Source organism: Gekko japonicus, unplaced genomic scaffold (assembly GCF_001447785.1).
Source record: "Gekko japonicus isolate JY-2015 unplaced genomic scaffold, Gekko_japonicus_V1.1 scaffold237, whole genome shotgun sequence".
NCBI classification, from domain to species: Eukaryota; Metazoa; Chordata; class Lepidosauria; order Squamata; family Gekkonidae; genus Gekko; species Gekko japonicus.
This window is the reverse complement of record NW_015161955.1, coordinates 702696-717575: the sequence shown is the minus strand read 5'-3', so window position 1 is coordinate 717575 and position 14880 is coordinate 702696.

Genomic DNA, 14880 nt, shown 5'->3' with positions numbered 1-14880 from the left:
TAAATATCGACAAGCCAGTGTATTTATTTCGATGGGTTCTGGCTGGCGATTGTTGTACCGTAACGGAGAAGTAACTGAGCTGAAGAATAAACCGCATTCTTGCTGAAATCACTCTCCGACTCTTTGTTAAGCGCACGACTTAACAGTCCCTGTTCACAACATGGTCCCAGGGGTTGCAAGCTGCTAGCAATCCTATAAATACATCATGTGCAGTGCAATCCTATGCATGTTTACTGAAGTCTCATTTTATTCATTGGGGCTTACTCCTAGGTAAGTGTTCTTAGGATTTCCTTAAGGAGAATACTGGGAAATATTTTAAAAGCCTTTTGAAGGCTTTGGCCTCAAGATGGCAGCATGGTTTAGCTGTCAGGTTTGCCGACAGTCAATGCACCTTAACGCTTTCTCACAGTTTATTCCTCTTGTGCTGTATTGTTGTGTCTTGTATTGTTGACATTTCATTAGCTATTATTTGTGTTTGTTATTTTTTTAAAAAAATAAGTGTACTTGAGGGGTATGGGGAACGCTGGTAGGTTCTGCTTCTGTCCGCAGGCAAATAGCAACCCTAATTGATTCAGTATGCATGATTGGAAACCCAGATTTTTGAGGGTATACACAGAGGTCATTTCGGGGGGGATTGCGGGGGATCGCAGTTCCCCTGGGTGAGGTATGGGGGGCGGGGCATATGATGAAGCCCCCCCTGCTTCCGGCTGCCCTGCTTCCGGCCCTCATTCAGCCAGGAGGAGGCAGGAGGGTAAGTTGCTTCCTCCCTGCCTCTCCCCACCCCTGCCTGCCTGGGGCCAGGGAGGGCCTTCGCGGGGCTTCCTTGCACTCCCGCCGGCCTTGCAGGTCCACTGCCGGGCCCCTCATGGGGCTCGGCAGTGGAGCTGCAAGGCCGGCACCAGCGGCCGGGACCGTTGGGGGCGGGGTGTGTAGCCTTATGACACACTTCCGGTGATGTCAGGGTGTGTGGCATATGCTAATGAGTTATGCTAATGAGTTCCCCTAGCTCTTTTTCTACGAAACGACCCCTGGGTATACATTTGCATGTACCAAAACTACAAAACACATGTGTTGCTCTAATCACATAAAAATGGGCCTGTGTATGTTGGGAGGGGGATCTCCATGGGTTCAGCTGTAGCACCTTCAGTAACGAATATATTCACGCAGAATTTTGAAAATACATTTATCTTAGATGCACATGTTAATCCTTTTTTACATTCATTGTATGAAATATTTTCACTTTATAGATGATTGTTTACTGTTTTACAATGATGCTACCTCTTTAAAATCAATTTATAGATTGGCTAAATTCAGTTCATTCATCTATAGAATTTTCCTTTACAGCTGACATTAGTTCTTTCCTATGATGGCTTGTATGGGCATATTGACTGCATATAATAGGTATATTACACTTTTATGAAGTCTCCTTTATGAATATGTTGTGGGAAATACAGCACACAGTTGTTTTGCCAGTTTTTTTGTCACTTTTTACTGTGTGCTGTACCTTTGTTGTTGTAATTCTATGGGGATAGCTGTTGATTAAAACTCAGTATAATTAAACACTGAAATGGTACCATAGTCCTTAAATTCTAAAGAACTGTGAAACATAATCGTAAACATATTTACTCCCATTTCATCACTTCCTGAGCAAGTGTGACAGAATTACAGCAACACAGCATGATTCTAAGCATTCACTGGGCCTTCCTGCCTGCCAAGATAGGCTAGAATTCCAGCCTTAGGAGTGCTTTGTGGTTTGCAGCTTTGAGAATTCAGTGCAATCCTGAACAGAATTCCACTCTTCTAAACCCACTGAGATCAATGGACTTAGAAAGGTGTAACTGTGCTTAGGACAGCACAGCAAGAAACATTCTTTATATCCAGGACCCAGCACTGTCCTTATTTTAGCTCCTGACATCTAAATGTCCTTAGTGTCACAACATATTTCAGGCTCTCATATAATTTCTTTCACATGAATAAAAACAACAACAACACTGACAGGAAAGTCACCCTTTTTAAGATGAAGAGACTCAAATCCCTGTGGCACATTACACACTGATCCCTAGAAGTGTAATTACTAACAGATTAATTCTTTAGTGGGAAAGTGGTTCTGAGTGTTTTACCAGAAGGAACGTGATGTCTTTATATTTTTGTGTTAATAGCCTATGAAACAATTTGACAGGAACTATTATTGAATGAAGGCAATCAAGGACCATGAGACGAAATGAATATCACAATGTATTTAAAATGGCTTCTTAAAAAAATCATGGGTGGGAATCTCCTCCCATACTATCCAGCCTGCCAGTTAAGATTGGCCTTTCAAGCCCTGCTTTCTGTTAAGTGGGTGGAGACTAAAGATGGGGCATTTTCTGCAGTGGCACCTTACATTTGGAACATTCTCCCCCTTCACAAGGGTGTAGACTTTCCAATTTCCCGGGGGGGGGGGGCTGGGGCTGGGCCAGAGGCATTGCTTTGCTAGGAGCAAGGGTGGCTCCCGGGGGAGGCTGAGCACCTTCCTGAAAATTTCGGCGGGGGCTGACGCCCCACCGCCCCCACGAAGATTACGCCTATGCATTTGGATCACCTGGCACCTATTGTACTTCCTTTTAGGTGTCAGGCCAAAACATGTCTTTTTTACCTGGGCTTTTTAATTAGGGATTTTATCTAACCAGCCTTTTAACAATCTGTTTCTGTTTTAGTTTTTAATACTGCTTATGTCCAATGGTTGTTTTTAGTCGTTTGGGGTTTTTTTATATTGTGCTGATTTTAATTGCAAGCTGCCTCGAGCAGTAGCCTAAATAAATAAGTTCCTGGGTTGATTTTTAAACTTTCATATCTTCAATTAATCACTTCTACTGTATTTGCTACCCCTCCCATTTTAGTATCATCTGCAAGTTTAATAAGCATTCCCTCTATTCCTTCATCCAAATCATTGATAAAGATGTTGAACAAAACAGGTCCCAGGACAGATCCCTGAGGCACTCCACTTGTCACTCTGCTCCAAGAGGATGAGGAACCATTAACAAGCACTCTTTGGATGTGATCTGTCAACTAGTTACAGATCTACATCTACCTAACTGTCATATGATCCAAACCACATTTTACCAATTTGCCAACAAGAATATTATGTGGAACCTTATCAAAAGCCTTATTGAAATCAAGATAAACTTGTATTCCCCTGATCCAGCAAGGTAGTTTCTTCAAAAAAAAAGAAATGAGGTTGGTCTGACATGACTTGTTCTTCATATACCCATGCTGGCTCTTAGTAATCACAGCCATCCTTTCTAAGTGCTCAAGACCTGACTGTTTGATGATTTGTTCTAAAAAATTTCCAGGTATAGACGTCAAACTGACAGGTCAGCAGCAGTGTTCCCTCTAAGCTGAGTTAGTGTGAGCTAGCTCACAGTTTTTTAGCCTCCAGCTCACACATTTTGGTCTTAGCTCAGGAAGGATGGCTCCAGAGCCAACTAAGTTATGCAGCAGCCAAGTCGTTTGCTCACAATTTTAGTGCCAGTAGCTCACAAAGTAGAATTTTAGCTCACAAGACTCCACAGCTTAGAGGGAACATTGGTCAGCAGTTACCTGGATCCTCCTTTTCCCCTTTTTTGAAGATGGGGACATTTGCCCACCTCCAATCTGCTAGCACCTCACCTGTTCTCCAAGAATTCTCAAAAATAATGGACAGAGGATCAGAAATTACATCTGCAAGTTCTTTTAGTACCCTTGGATGCAGTACATCTGGCCCTGAGGACTTCATTTAAAGAAACTAAGTATTTGTGTATTAACCCTGTGCCGATCCTAAGCTGCAACTCCCTTCCCTCGTCAGGTGTTCTGTTTTTGCCATGTTGAGCACCATTTCTCTTACAAGAGAAGACTGAGGAAATATAGGAATTGAGTAGTTCTGCCCTCTCTTCATCACCTGTTACAATTTAACTTTCCTCAGCAAGACAAGTGAGAAATTTATTGGACCTTTAATTTTTAGCAGAGTTGGACCTCCAACAGATAATTGGGTAATTGAAATCTCCCATGATCACTGTGTCTCATCTCTCTGAGAACTTTGTAATCTGTTCTAGGAGTGTCTCATCCAAGTCCTCCAACTGGCTTGGTGGTCTATAGCAGACCCCCCACCATAATATCACTATTATTTCTTACTCCTTTTATTTTTACCCAGAGACTCTCAACTGGACTTCCATGCTCAGATTCACGTATTTTCTCAAGTATATACCTCCTTTACATATAATGCTACTCCTCTATCCTTTTATACAGAGCAATAATATATCACTGATCAAATGGGAATCACTGATCAGATGGGAAAACTTATGAAAAAACACAACCTACAAACAGTATTCAGACCCACCAGAAAAATACAGCAGATGCTTCAATCGGCAAAAGACAGAAGAGACCCCCTCACTTCTGCAGGAGTATACTGCATATCTTGCTGTTGTGGACAGGTTTACATTGGGAGCATACAACATAGCATCCAGACAAGAATAAAAGAACATGAAAGGCACTGCAGACTTGGCCAACCTGAAAAATTAGCAGTGGCTGAACATAGCCTAACTCAAACAGGACACAGTATCTTATTCCAAGACACTGAAATACTGGACAACACATCCAATTACCATGTCAGATTACACGGGAAAGCCATTGAAATTCATCAACAGAAACACAATTTCCTTTATATTCATTCGGGATAATATTTAACAAGTAAGTCTCTGGGTTTAATTTTAGATTTAAATGCAGCATATCCTTTATCAAGTCATTCACACTTTTCCAAAACTTATACATTTTTTCACAAGTCCACCACATGTGGAGGAATAATTATTATATATTAACATATATGCTCACAGCGGCTAGAATTTTGATTGCCAAAAACTGGAAGCAAGAAAGGCTACCTAAAAGAAAGGAAATAGTAGAGAAATTAATGGAAGTAGCAGAAATGGATAAATTAACACTCATTTTGTCAGGAAAAGATGATAAGGTGTTTAAAGAAAGATGGGCTGATTTTTACAAATGGATAGAGCATAATGATCTGTAATAGACTTACACAGATAACATGTTAAAATATCAATGTAATGGTTGTATATTTGTGAAAACTTAAATAAAACTGTTAAAAAAAAGAAACACAATTTCAACAGGAAGGAAGAGAGTTTAAAAATAAATAGGGCATGGTTTCCAGTCCTGAAAAACACAAAATGCTCTACATCTTATAACAGCACTACAGATAAGATTAGTATTTCAACAGCCAATCCATATGCACCTCAGGAAAGCTCCTCTATTAGCATGTCACAGCCTGGGAAACTCAGCCCTACCCCACCTTCCTGAGTAGATATAAATTACCTGCCTACCATTTTTCTTCTCACATTGTTACAGAGAGTACTCCATCTTTCTGTGTTATACCTCTGAGGATGCCAGTCACAGCTACTGGCAAAGCATCAAGTACTACAGTGCCAAGACAATGGCCATGCATCCCAGAAAATCTACAACTAATGCACTCCAGCCATGAAAGCATTCAACAACATATTCCTCCTGTTTGTTTCCCATATTCTGTGCATTAGTGTAGAGACATTGGAATCCATGTTTTATGCACCCTGAGGTTTTCATTTCTGTACTTACCTGCAAGTTAATGTTACCTAGCATATATGCCACTCCTCACAAAACTTTAGTGTTCTCATCTCCAGTTATTGGCATCATACTAGGCTTTGAATTTTTGTCTCACTCCCCCATATGATTTAGTTTAAAGCCCTCCTTATTTGGTTTGCAAGGCTCTTACCAAACACATTTTCCCCATGCTCATGAGGTGCAAACCATCTTCCGATAGAAGAACTTCATCTCAAAAGCATAAACCATGGTCCAAAAATCCAAACTTTTCCTGATGACACCATCTATGTAGCCAGTCATTTATTTGCAGTATTCTTCTTTCCCTTCCTTCTTTCCCTGCAAGATATATTTCAGCAACATCCTCCCAATACTGACTTATTTAATCAAATCATACTGCATATCCAAACTGGACTGTAATAACTGCATAAAATGGCCTTTTAATTTATATACACAGCAACACTAATCAGATATGAAAAAAACACTGATTGAATTTACAGTAGCTCTTATACAATCTAATCTCTTGGGCAAAGGAAATAGCATTAAGTGCACTAACTGCATTCTTGTACTATCACATTGTGGGATCTAACATCATATTTACTGGACCCAAACTGGATTTTCCTACATGAGTTATGATAGGGCTGCCAACCGACTGGTGGAGGATGGAGATCTCTGGAATGATAACTGATCTCCAGATAACATAAATCGCTTCTTTATTTGGAAGGTGAACTTCATGGCTTAAACCCTACTGAGGTCTGTCCCCTCCCTAAACCCCACTCTCCGAGGCTGCACCCTCAAATCTCCAGGGTTGCAACTCTACATAAGTACCAGCCTCAAAATACGTACCAGTTAACCTTGGGGAATTCATGTTTGTAATGTTTTATGGGGGGGGAAAGAAAACTAGATGTCCAGTGGGAAAAAAAATGTTCAAATTAATGCCAGGTCTTGTGGAGCTAAACATTAGTTTAATTAGTATGCCTTTTATTTTATTGGTGTTCTTTTAACTGTTTATTGGATTATTTATTTTATTAAAATTCTAAAGCTTCAAGTAACTCATAAACGCCTGCAGTAACAGAAATAACCAGCCAGGGGAAAAAAATTGGTCTGTGCTTCTAGATTACAAATGAGACCCCTCCTCCAGATAGTTCAAATAGCGTTTTTCATAAACAGTTCAATTTCGGATCCTTTTAAGGCCTCCAACTCTTGCCTATTAATTTTTTTGTGGGAAAAAGCATTATCATCAAGTTGGCAATCTGCCAAGGATTTCAGAATGGCATGAAAATGAGTGATCACACATGATGAAAACGTTTATGATATTACATTACATTCATTTTTAGATCATTGGCAGACATGTTTCAGGAAGGAAAACAATATTACACAAATTCTAGTGCTATGGTAAAGGGATTTAAAGAGACTTGGCCAAGGCGGCCAGTAATATCCTCAGCTAAACTAGTAATCATAGTGTTTTCAAATCAAATTACAATTTTCTTCTTCTTTTATAAAACAATTCATTAAGTAATAAGAAATAACTACTCTGGCTGTATATATAGCGCTGCAATAGCACTCTCTCTCTCACATATAATCAGCAAATATATTTGCATGTCATGTTACCATTTTAGAGAATATAAACTTCTGGGCTGATATTTTATTTCCAAGAGAAATCAAAGCTGAGAGGAATGAGGTCGCTGTATACCATCCAAGAACTCAGGTTTTTGTTTAATTCTCAAGACTAACTTCTCAGAACCATCAGCCGTCCAAATAACTTGGGGCCTTATTTTAAAAACGTTTATGCATGCTTGCTTGTGGTAACTACTATACTTGTAACGTGGAGATGAGAGGCAATAATTTAGTAATCACAGCACTGGTATATTTTACGTTTTGTACACACACATGAAGTCTAGCTCTTCAAAATCTGATGATTTTGACCAGTCACTTTCACACGTACAGCTAGTAATACTGCTATAACATGATAATTGTGTTCCTGAAGATTGCCGTGTTGTAGAAAATTGTGCTGTAGCCTTGTAAGTGTCCCATAAGAAATAATCATGCTAGCTGCCTCGAATCCTATTCAGGGGACAGGGAGCAGGATATAAATTTGATAAATAAAATAGGACCAGGAAACATTCCAGAGCCCAAACTGATCCAGATGTTTTAAAATTTCAGCTCCTAGATTAATGCTGTCTGGAATTATCATATATTTTGTTACTAGCTATTGATTATTATTGTTGTTGTCTAAGTGGGCAATACTGACTTTGATGGACCAAGGGTCTGATTCAGTATAAGGCAGCTTCATGTGTTCAACTTTCCTAGAACAAAATCCTTACCATGCCACCATCGACCTCCCAGTCCCCAGACTCTCTTCACTGGCAGAAGCAAAATACCTGGCAAGAGTTTGTGGGAATGTCACTTGTATACTAGTTTCAAGCCAGGGATTTCCCCTTTTAAGATGTACTCTTTTTATGCAGGCAAGAATAGAACATGGGAGAAGGAGCATAACCAAAGGGTTCTTCTGGCTCTCAGACCCCCTAGGAGCAAATTGTCAGCCCCAGTCTGTTCCCACTGTTCCTGCCATGCTAGGGAATTCATGCCTTGTGATGGGGCCCTGCCTCCAGTTTGGTCAGGGTCTTGTTGGTTAATGGCCAAGAATCTCCATTAGTCCCAGTCCATTAGTCCACTATGTTGGAGAGAGAGAGAGAGAGAGAGAGAGAGAGAGAGAGAGAGAGAGTGTTAGGGAACATGTTCTTTTTAGAATAAATAGCATTAGTATACTTCCAAAGAAGTTGCTTCTAATAAGACACATATTAAACTATAAGGAAGCAGTCTTTCCCAGACGCACTAGGTATATTGATTTTTCTCCTGATTCTTGCAGTTAAAGTGTGCACATATACAAATATCCCTTCTTATAGAACTGAAGATCAGCTTTTCATTTGTGTTATAAGACACCAACAGCTCTTTATGGGTGAATGCAGATGTCTATCTAAGAACTGGTGCTTTACCATAGTGTACTTGTAACCACTCAGTAAGCCGGACATTTGTACCCTTCTGCCAAGTGGTAACATTTTTATCACACTTCTGTGCCTGATTAAAAATATGCAAATGCAAGAAAACTGTAACAAAAATTACAAGATAAGATCACTGGCTTACTGAGTGAGCTGCAGCCGTGCACTTAAGCGGAAGACCAGCAAGACTGGAGGTGCTGGGAGCAGCCACCGAGAGAAGTGCTGAAGGTGTCGGGAGCGGCCTCTGAGGGAAGTGCTGGAGGTGCCAGGGCCAGCACAGAGGCATGAGGGGACTCACAGCTGGGGAGAGCAGCAGATGAAGCTGCAGGGCCAGCGAGATGACGGCTAGAGAGCCTGCTCAACGGAGGCTCCGAGGAGAGCAAATGGGGTGGCAGTCCGGCCTCTAGAGGGCCTTATAGTCAGGAAACTACAGTAAGGGTGGGGACTCAGGTCCTAGAGCCGTGTACGGGGAACTCAGGTACCGTAACTACCGTATATAAAATAAAGCATTGTAAGCTCTGGCTGATGAGGAACATGAGAGGGAGACCCCTGCTGGTGAGGCCATAAGAGTACTCCTGGTCTGATGGAAATTTAACACACAGCTTCCACATATAATTAGGATGTGGAGCAGCTGTGATTACTGACATGGCAGTAGTCTTGAAAAGGGACATAGCAGTCCTCTCACGGAGGGCATATTGCTCAGTGAAAGAGCACGTTTTGCATGCAGGAGGTTCCAGGTTCAGTCCATGGCCTCTTTAGTTAAAGCAGGTGTTGAAAAACACCATACTGTACCTGAGACCCTTAAGAGTCTCTACCAGTTAGAACACACAATGCTCAGCTAAACAGACCAGTACTCTAACTTGCTATAAGACAGCTTCATATTCAGTCTTACAACTCACAGCAGTTGAGTATGAGAAGGAACATATTCGCAACCCCCTCCTGTTCCTTTTGGTTGGCCACCAGGAGGTTGGGTAAACTCCATGGCCATCCCAAGTTTTGGCTTGATATCGCTGTCCCATCCCCTCATTCACCAGGGATGCAAAAAACAAACTAGGTGCCTGCTGTCACTAACGATTCTGAAAGTATCTTTGGCTAAATGGAGTCATACACCTAGTACTCTACTGGCACTGCTAATTAAAGGCTCTGCCTAGTTGCGGCATCTCCCATTAGGCTTCTCCAAGAAAGTGCTGAGGCGATCTACTGCAATTCTGCACATTCAAGCCATTGTGCTCTGGAGATGGCAAGTTGACCCACTGTCCCTCCCACTCACCACACTTCAGACTGCAAGACCAATTAGCTTTCCAGACCAGACTTACAGTGTTGTTGTTGTTATTATTATTATTATTTGGATTTATATCCCGCCATCCCCGCGAACGGGCTCAGGGTGGCTCACAGTTAGCGGCACCATGTGCCTAGTCATATAAAACATATAAAACCAGAATAAAACAATCATACAATACACAATTAAAGTGCTCGCAATAATGGTCATTCAGTTAGAGATGGCATACTATAAGGTGTAATACTAAAATCCCGGTTCAGCTGTTGAAAGCCTGGTGGAAGAGCTCCGTCTTGCAGGCCCTGTGGAACTGTACAAGGTCCAGCAGGGCTCTGATCTCCTCCAGGAGCTCATTCCACTAGGTAGGAGCTGCCACTGAAAAGGCCCTGGCCCTAGTAGTAGCGAGCCTGGCATCCTTAGGACCTGGAGTGATTAAACGATGTTGTGACCCCGACCGTAGTGCTCTCTGGGGAAAGGCAGTCCCTCAGGTATGTCAGACCCTGGCCATATAGGGCTTTAAAGGTAAGTACCAGCACCTTGAAGTGAATTCGGTATGCTATTGGCAGCCAGTGCAGTGCCTTCAGCACAGGCCAGATGTGCTCCCATCTAGGGAGGCCTATCAACAGCCTAGCCACGGCATTCTGCACTAGCTGCAGCTTCCAAATTTGCAACAAGGGCAGCCCCATGTAGAGAGCATTACAGTAGTCTAATCTCGAGGTGACCATTGCATGAATCACTGTAGCCAGGTCATCATGGTCAAGGAAGGGGACCAACTGCCAAATCAGTCGAAGATGGTAAAAGGTTGATTTAGCAGTGGCTGCCACCTGCGCCTCCATAGTTATGGAGGAATTCAGGAGCACTCCCAAACTCCTCACCTCCGGCACTGGCACCAGAGATGCCCCATTGAAGGCCGGGAGTGGGATCCCCATCCCCAGGCACAGGACCTCCATCTTCATTGGGTTTAGTTTCAGCTGGCTCAGTCTAAGCCAACCCACCACAGCTTGCAATGCCATCTCAGCAGGATATAAGGACACAGAGTCCACCATTTTCTCCAGGGGAACTGATCTCTACCATCTGGAAAGCAGTTGTAATTCTGAGTGATCTTCAGCCCTCACCTGGAGATTTGCAACCATAGATTCCCCCAACAGACACTAAGGGGAAATTTATTTTACCTCAGAACATCAACAGCAAACTGTTTAGAATGTTAGAGGGAAAGGCCAGTGAGGCCGCATATGCAAACGACCTCTGTGTTCTGAGGCAAAGGTGAATCAGGCCACATATGCAAATGACCTCTATGTTCTGACTGGCTGTGGGGAGAAGAGGAAAAGCAAACTGTTTAGAATGTTGGAGGCAGGACTCAGGCAAAGCAGCCAGTGGATAGGGAGACCCTCTGAATGACAGATCAGAGAGTGAACTGATTTTGGAGCGTGTTGGAATGTTCAAGGGAGTCCATGACCAAAATAGAATTATATATACTGGAGGATACCACATTTATTGCCAAGAAAAAAAGGTCTGGGATTATGAGGCAATTTACCACAGAGTTTGTCTCTGCTTAACCTAACAGTAAGATATGCCGATGATTTTTAACCAAGGGCCAGTTCACACATATATAATGCCTTAGGAGCAATTTTGTCAGAGCCAGTGCCTACCTATGGGGCCTGTACAATCTGTGGAGAAATGCCCTTCATCCAAGAATTCACCATAAAATGAGTGTCCCGACTGTGGCTGGTGGGGCGGCAGAGGGAAGCGGAAAATAGAGGGAGGCAAGCCATGTTTCTTTCCTTCTGTTTAGCTATAAGGCAGGGCTGTCTCAAGTTATTTTGCTGCCCCAAGTGGGTAGAATGGGAGGACAGCCTCATGGTAACAGATATGGTTCTCTCCACCTCTGACTTATTTTTTGAGGGGGAGGGGGGTGATGCAGTGGCAGCTAAGGTAGAAAAGCACCTCCTCCTGTGCCATGTTTTCTGGGTTCCAAGGGTCTGGAAAGTAGTTCCATAGCTGGACTCATCTGGAGCTTCCTTCTAGATCTCATTGTATTTCTTCCCACAACGGGCATTACTCCTAGTAATTAATATAATCCAGTTATGCTGTTTGTACTTAATGGAGACAGCTGCTTATACTGGACACAAATTGGTAACTATGGTAAGGGTAGGCTTAATCCACCCATCCAGTGTAAAAAGATTTCACAGTATCCAGGAGACGAAAATGTCAGTCTACACCTGAATTGGAGAATGGGGGCCCATAACTTCAGTGTTTAAATTGTGAGGTTACAAACTCCAAAGATTGAATTTTATCCTACAAAAACATGATAGAAAAACAAACAATTATGTATTATTTTAAAGGTGTCTGGATAGAGGAGAAAACATGTATTTCTAATGAAACCTACAAGATCAGATTTGTCTGTTGTTTCAAAACATCCCCTATATTATCATCTATATTATCTTTTGTTATCTTACACAATCCATATGTAACTGTTTAATTTGTGGTCCCAAAGAATCAACACTGCCCAGAGCAAAAGAAAGAATAATAAATGGATAGTCAGCTGAAACTCTTTCTAATAGTATGCAGAAAGTATTAACTAATAGAATCAGCAGAAATAAATTAATTCCAAATGGAGCATCTTACATTTTGCCATGAAAGGTCAGAAGTTTCCTAAACATCTAGGACTTGTGGAGGTCAATTCTTTTGTCTCTCACAGGAGCTAACTGCTATTTTTTTCCCTGAGAAAAGACACTTTCACTTGATGTAAACCAGAGTACAGATCACCAGTTGTGCAGATATTTTAGTTATAGTGATAGCAGAGAAATGTTGGTAATCTAGATCCTCAGCAAAACATTAAATTGCTAAGAACATGATTTTGGGATACCAGAGGACCATGTCAGGTTTTCATGGTTTCCGTATTTCAACAGTGGAGTAAGTTCCAGCTCATGGATTCCTATAAGACTAAAAGTGTGAGAAATAGCCTATATCAGGGTATTTGTTGCAATAATTTCCATAATTTTAAAGAAATACAATAATCACAGATAAATTAAATAGGGAGCAAATGCGTAAACTGGAAACCACAACACCAAGGATGCACAATTGGAAGTGCAAAAACAAACCAAAAATTATTTGCATATGTCATAACTCGGATGTTGGCTTTTCCTATCAAAGTTCATGTGTGAGCATCATTGTATTGATTCAACAGAAGAAATTCATGTCTTAAAATTATATTTGTAAATTAAATTAGGGTCCCCACTCCCACTCTGTGTGATTTAGGACCATGTAGCTTTTGGCTTTTGGCTGTTGTCTTTTTGGCTGTTGTCAGGTTCAAACACAATCAAAGTTGTCAAACATAATTCTCACAACAGAGGCAACTAAAACCCCAGCAGGTAGTTTGAGAATGTGAAAACAGCGGGGAGGGGGGGTGATGCTACTTTGTTCTGTATGCCACAATTGTGAGCAGAAAAGGGCTGCTGCGTGTCCAGGAGGCACAAATTTCTCATCACATGTCTGATACAAAGTCCTCATGGTGTTTTCTTGTAATGTGTCAGAGAATCTGGCTGTAACCCAGATAACTCAGGCAAGCCAGATCTCAGAAGCTAAGCAGTGTCAGCCCTGGTTAGTACTTGGATGGGAGACCACCAAGGAAGTTCAGGGTTGCTATACAGAGGCAGGCAGTGGCACACCACCTCTGTTCATCCTTGAAACCCCTGTGGGGTCACCACAAATTGGCTGTGACTTAATGGCACTTTTTAACACCAGAGACACCCTTAACGGAGAGAGGTGTTTGGTTGGCAGAACTTAAGATTATTTATTTATTTATTTATTGGACTTTTAGGCCACCCTTCCCTGCGAGTAAGGCTCAGGGCGTTTTACAACAGAATGGGACAATAAATAATCTGGATTAAGTTAAAACCAATAATAAAACGTAATACAAAGTCAATAAATAAAACAAGCTATTCCAAGGTGGCAAAGAGTTTCAACAGAGAAAGTGCCAAAGTTTTTCTAATCGTTTGGAAACTTGCATGACCTAAACGACGATGTAACAGATGAATACAATTATCATGCCTTTTGTCATCAGTAACTACCTTTGCCTTAGCAGTTACATTTTCAACCACATAAACGTTATTCATTAACCTTCCTTTGAGCAGTATTTCCCCCCCCTTTTGATATGGTACGATCTTCTTTAGCAAACTTTGTAACAAAACCAGTTTTAGCTAAAGAACTGACCGAAAGGAAATTGTTTTCAAGTATTGGTACACAAAGAACAGAATCTAGCTTTACCCCAAGTGAAAAGAAAAATACAGATCCTTCACTTTTTACTTCAGCTGAGCTGCCATCTTCTAAATTAACATATAGTAAAGGCGGCTGCTTTATTTCGTCCATAATAGCCTCGGATCTAGAAAAATGTTGTGAAGCTCCACTGTCAAGTAGCCACTGTTGCTTCACCTTAGACAATTCTGCTGTCTCTTCATCAGAATCTATAGTTACAAGTCTCGCCTGTACGTTTGGTTTCGAACTAGAGACAGCTGGCTGTTTCTTTCTTGCCTTACAATCTCTCTTTAAATGAGATGGAGACCCACACCGGTAACAAAACCTTACACGAGAAGCAGTCGGCTGGGAAAACTCCGTCACTGTAGTAGACTTGTCTTTTCTTGTAAATCTTTGTTGATTTGTTCCTCTGCTGGACTCACCATGGTCTCGTTGAACAGCAACCAATCCAGGCCTCGCATGTACTCGAGCCTCTTCTTCCAGGAGACGTGAAGACACATAATTCAGCGTTAATTTTTCTGTATCGACACTCTCCAACGCAGATATGAGAGGGAAAAAATCTTCTGTAACAGAACTTAAAATTATTAAGACTTTATCTAGTTCTTCAAACGTTTTGCCACGATCCTGTAGCTGTTGAAATAGCTCAGTCAAGTTATTTAGGTGAGCCTGTACTGTATCACCGGGCTGCATAGACAGTTTGTAAAGACGCCTTGTTAGAGAAATCACAGACCCGGCAAAGACTCTCACATAGACTGC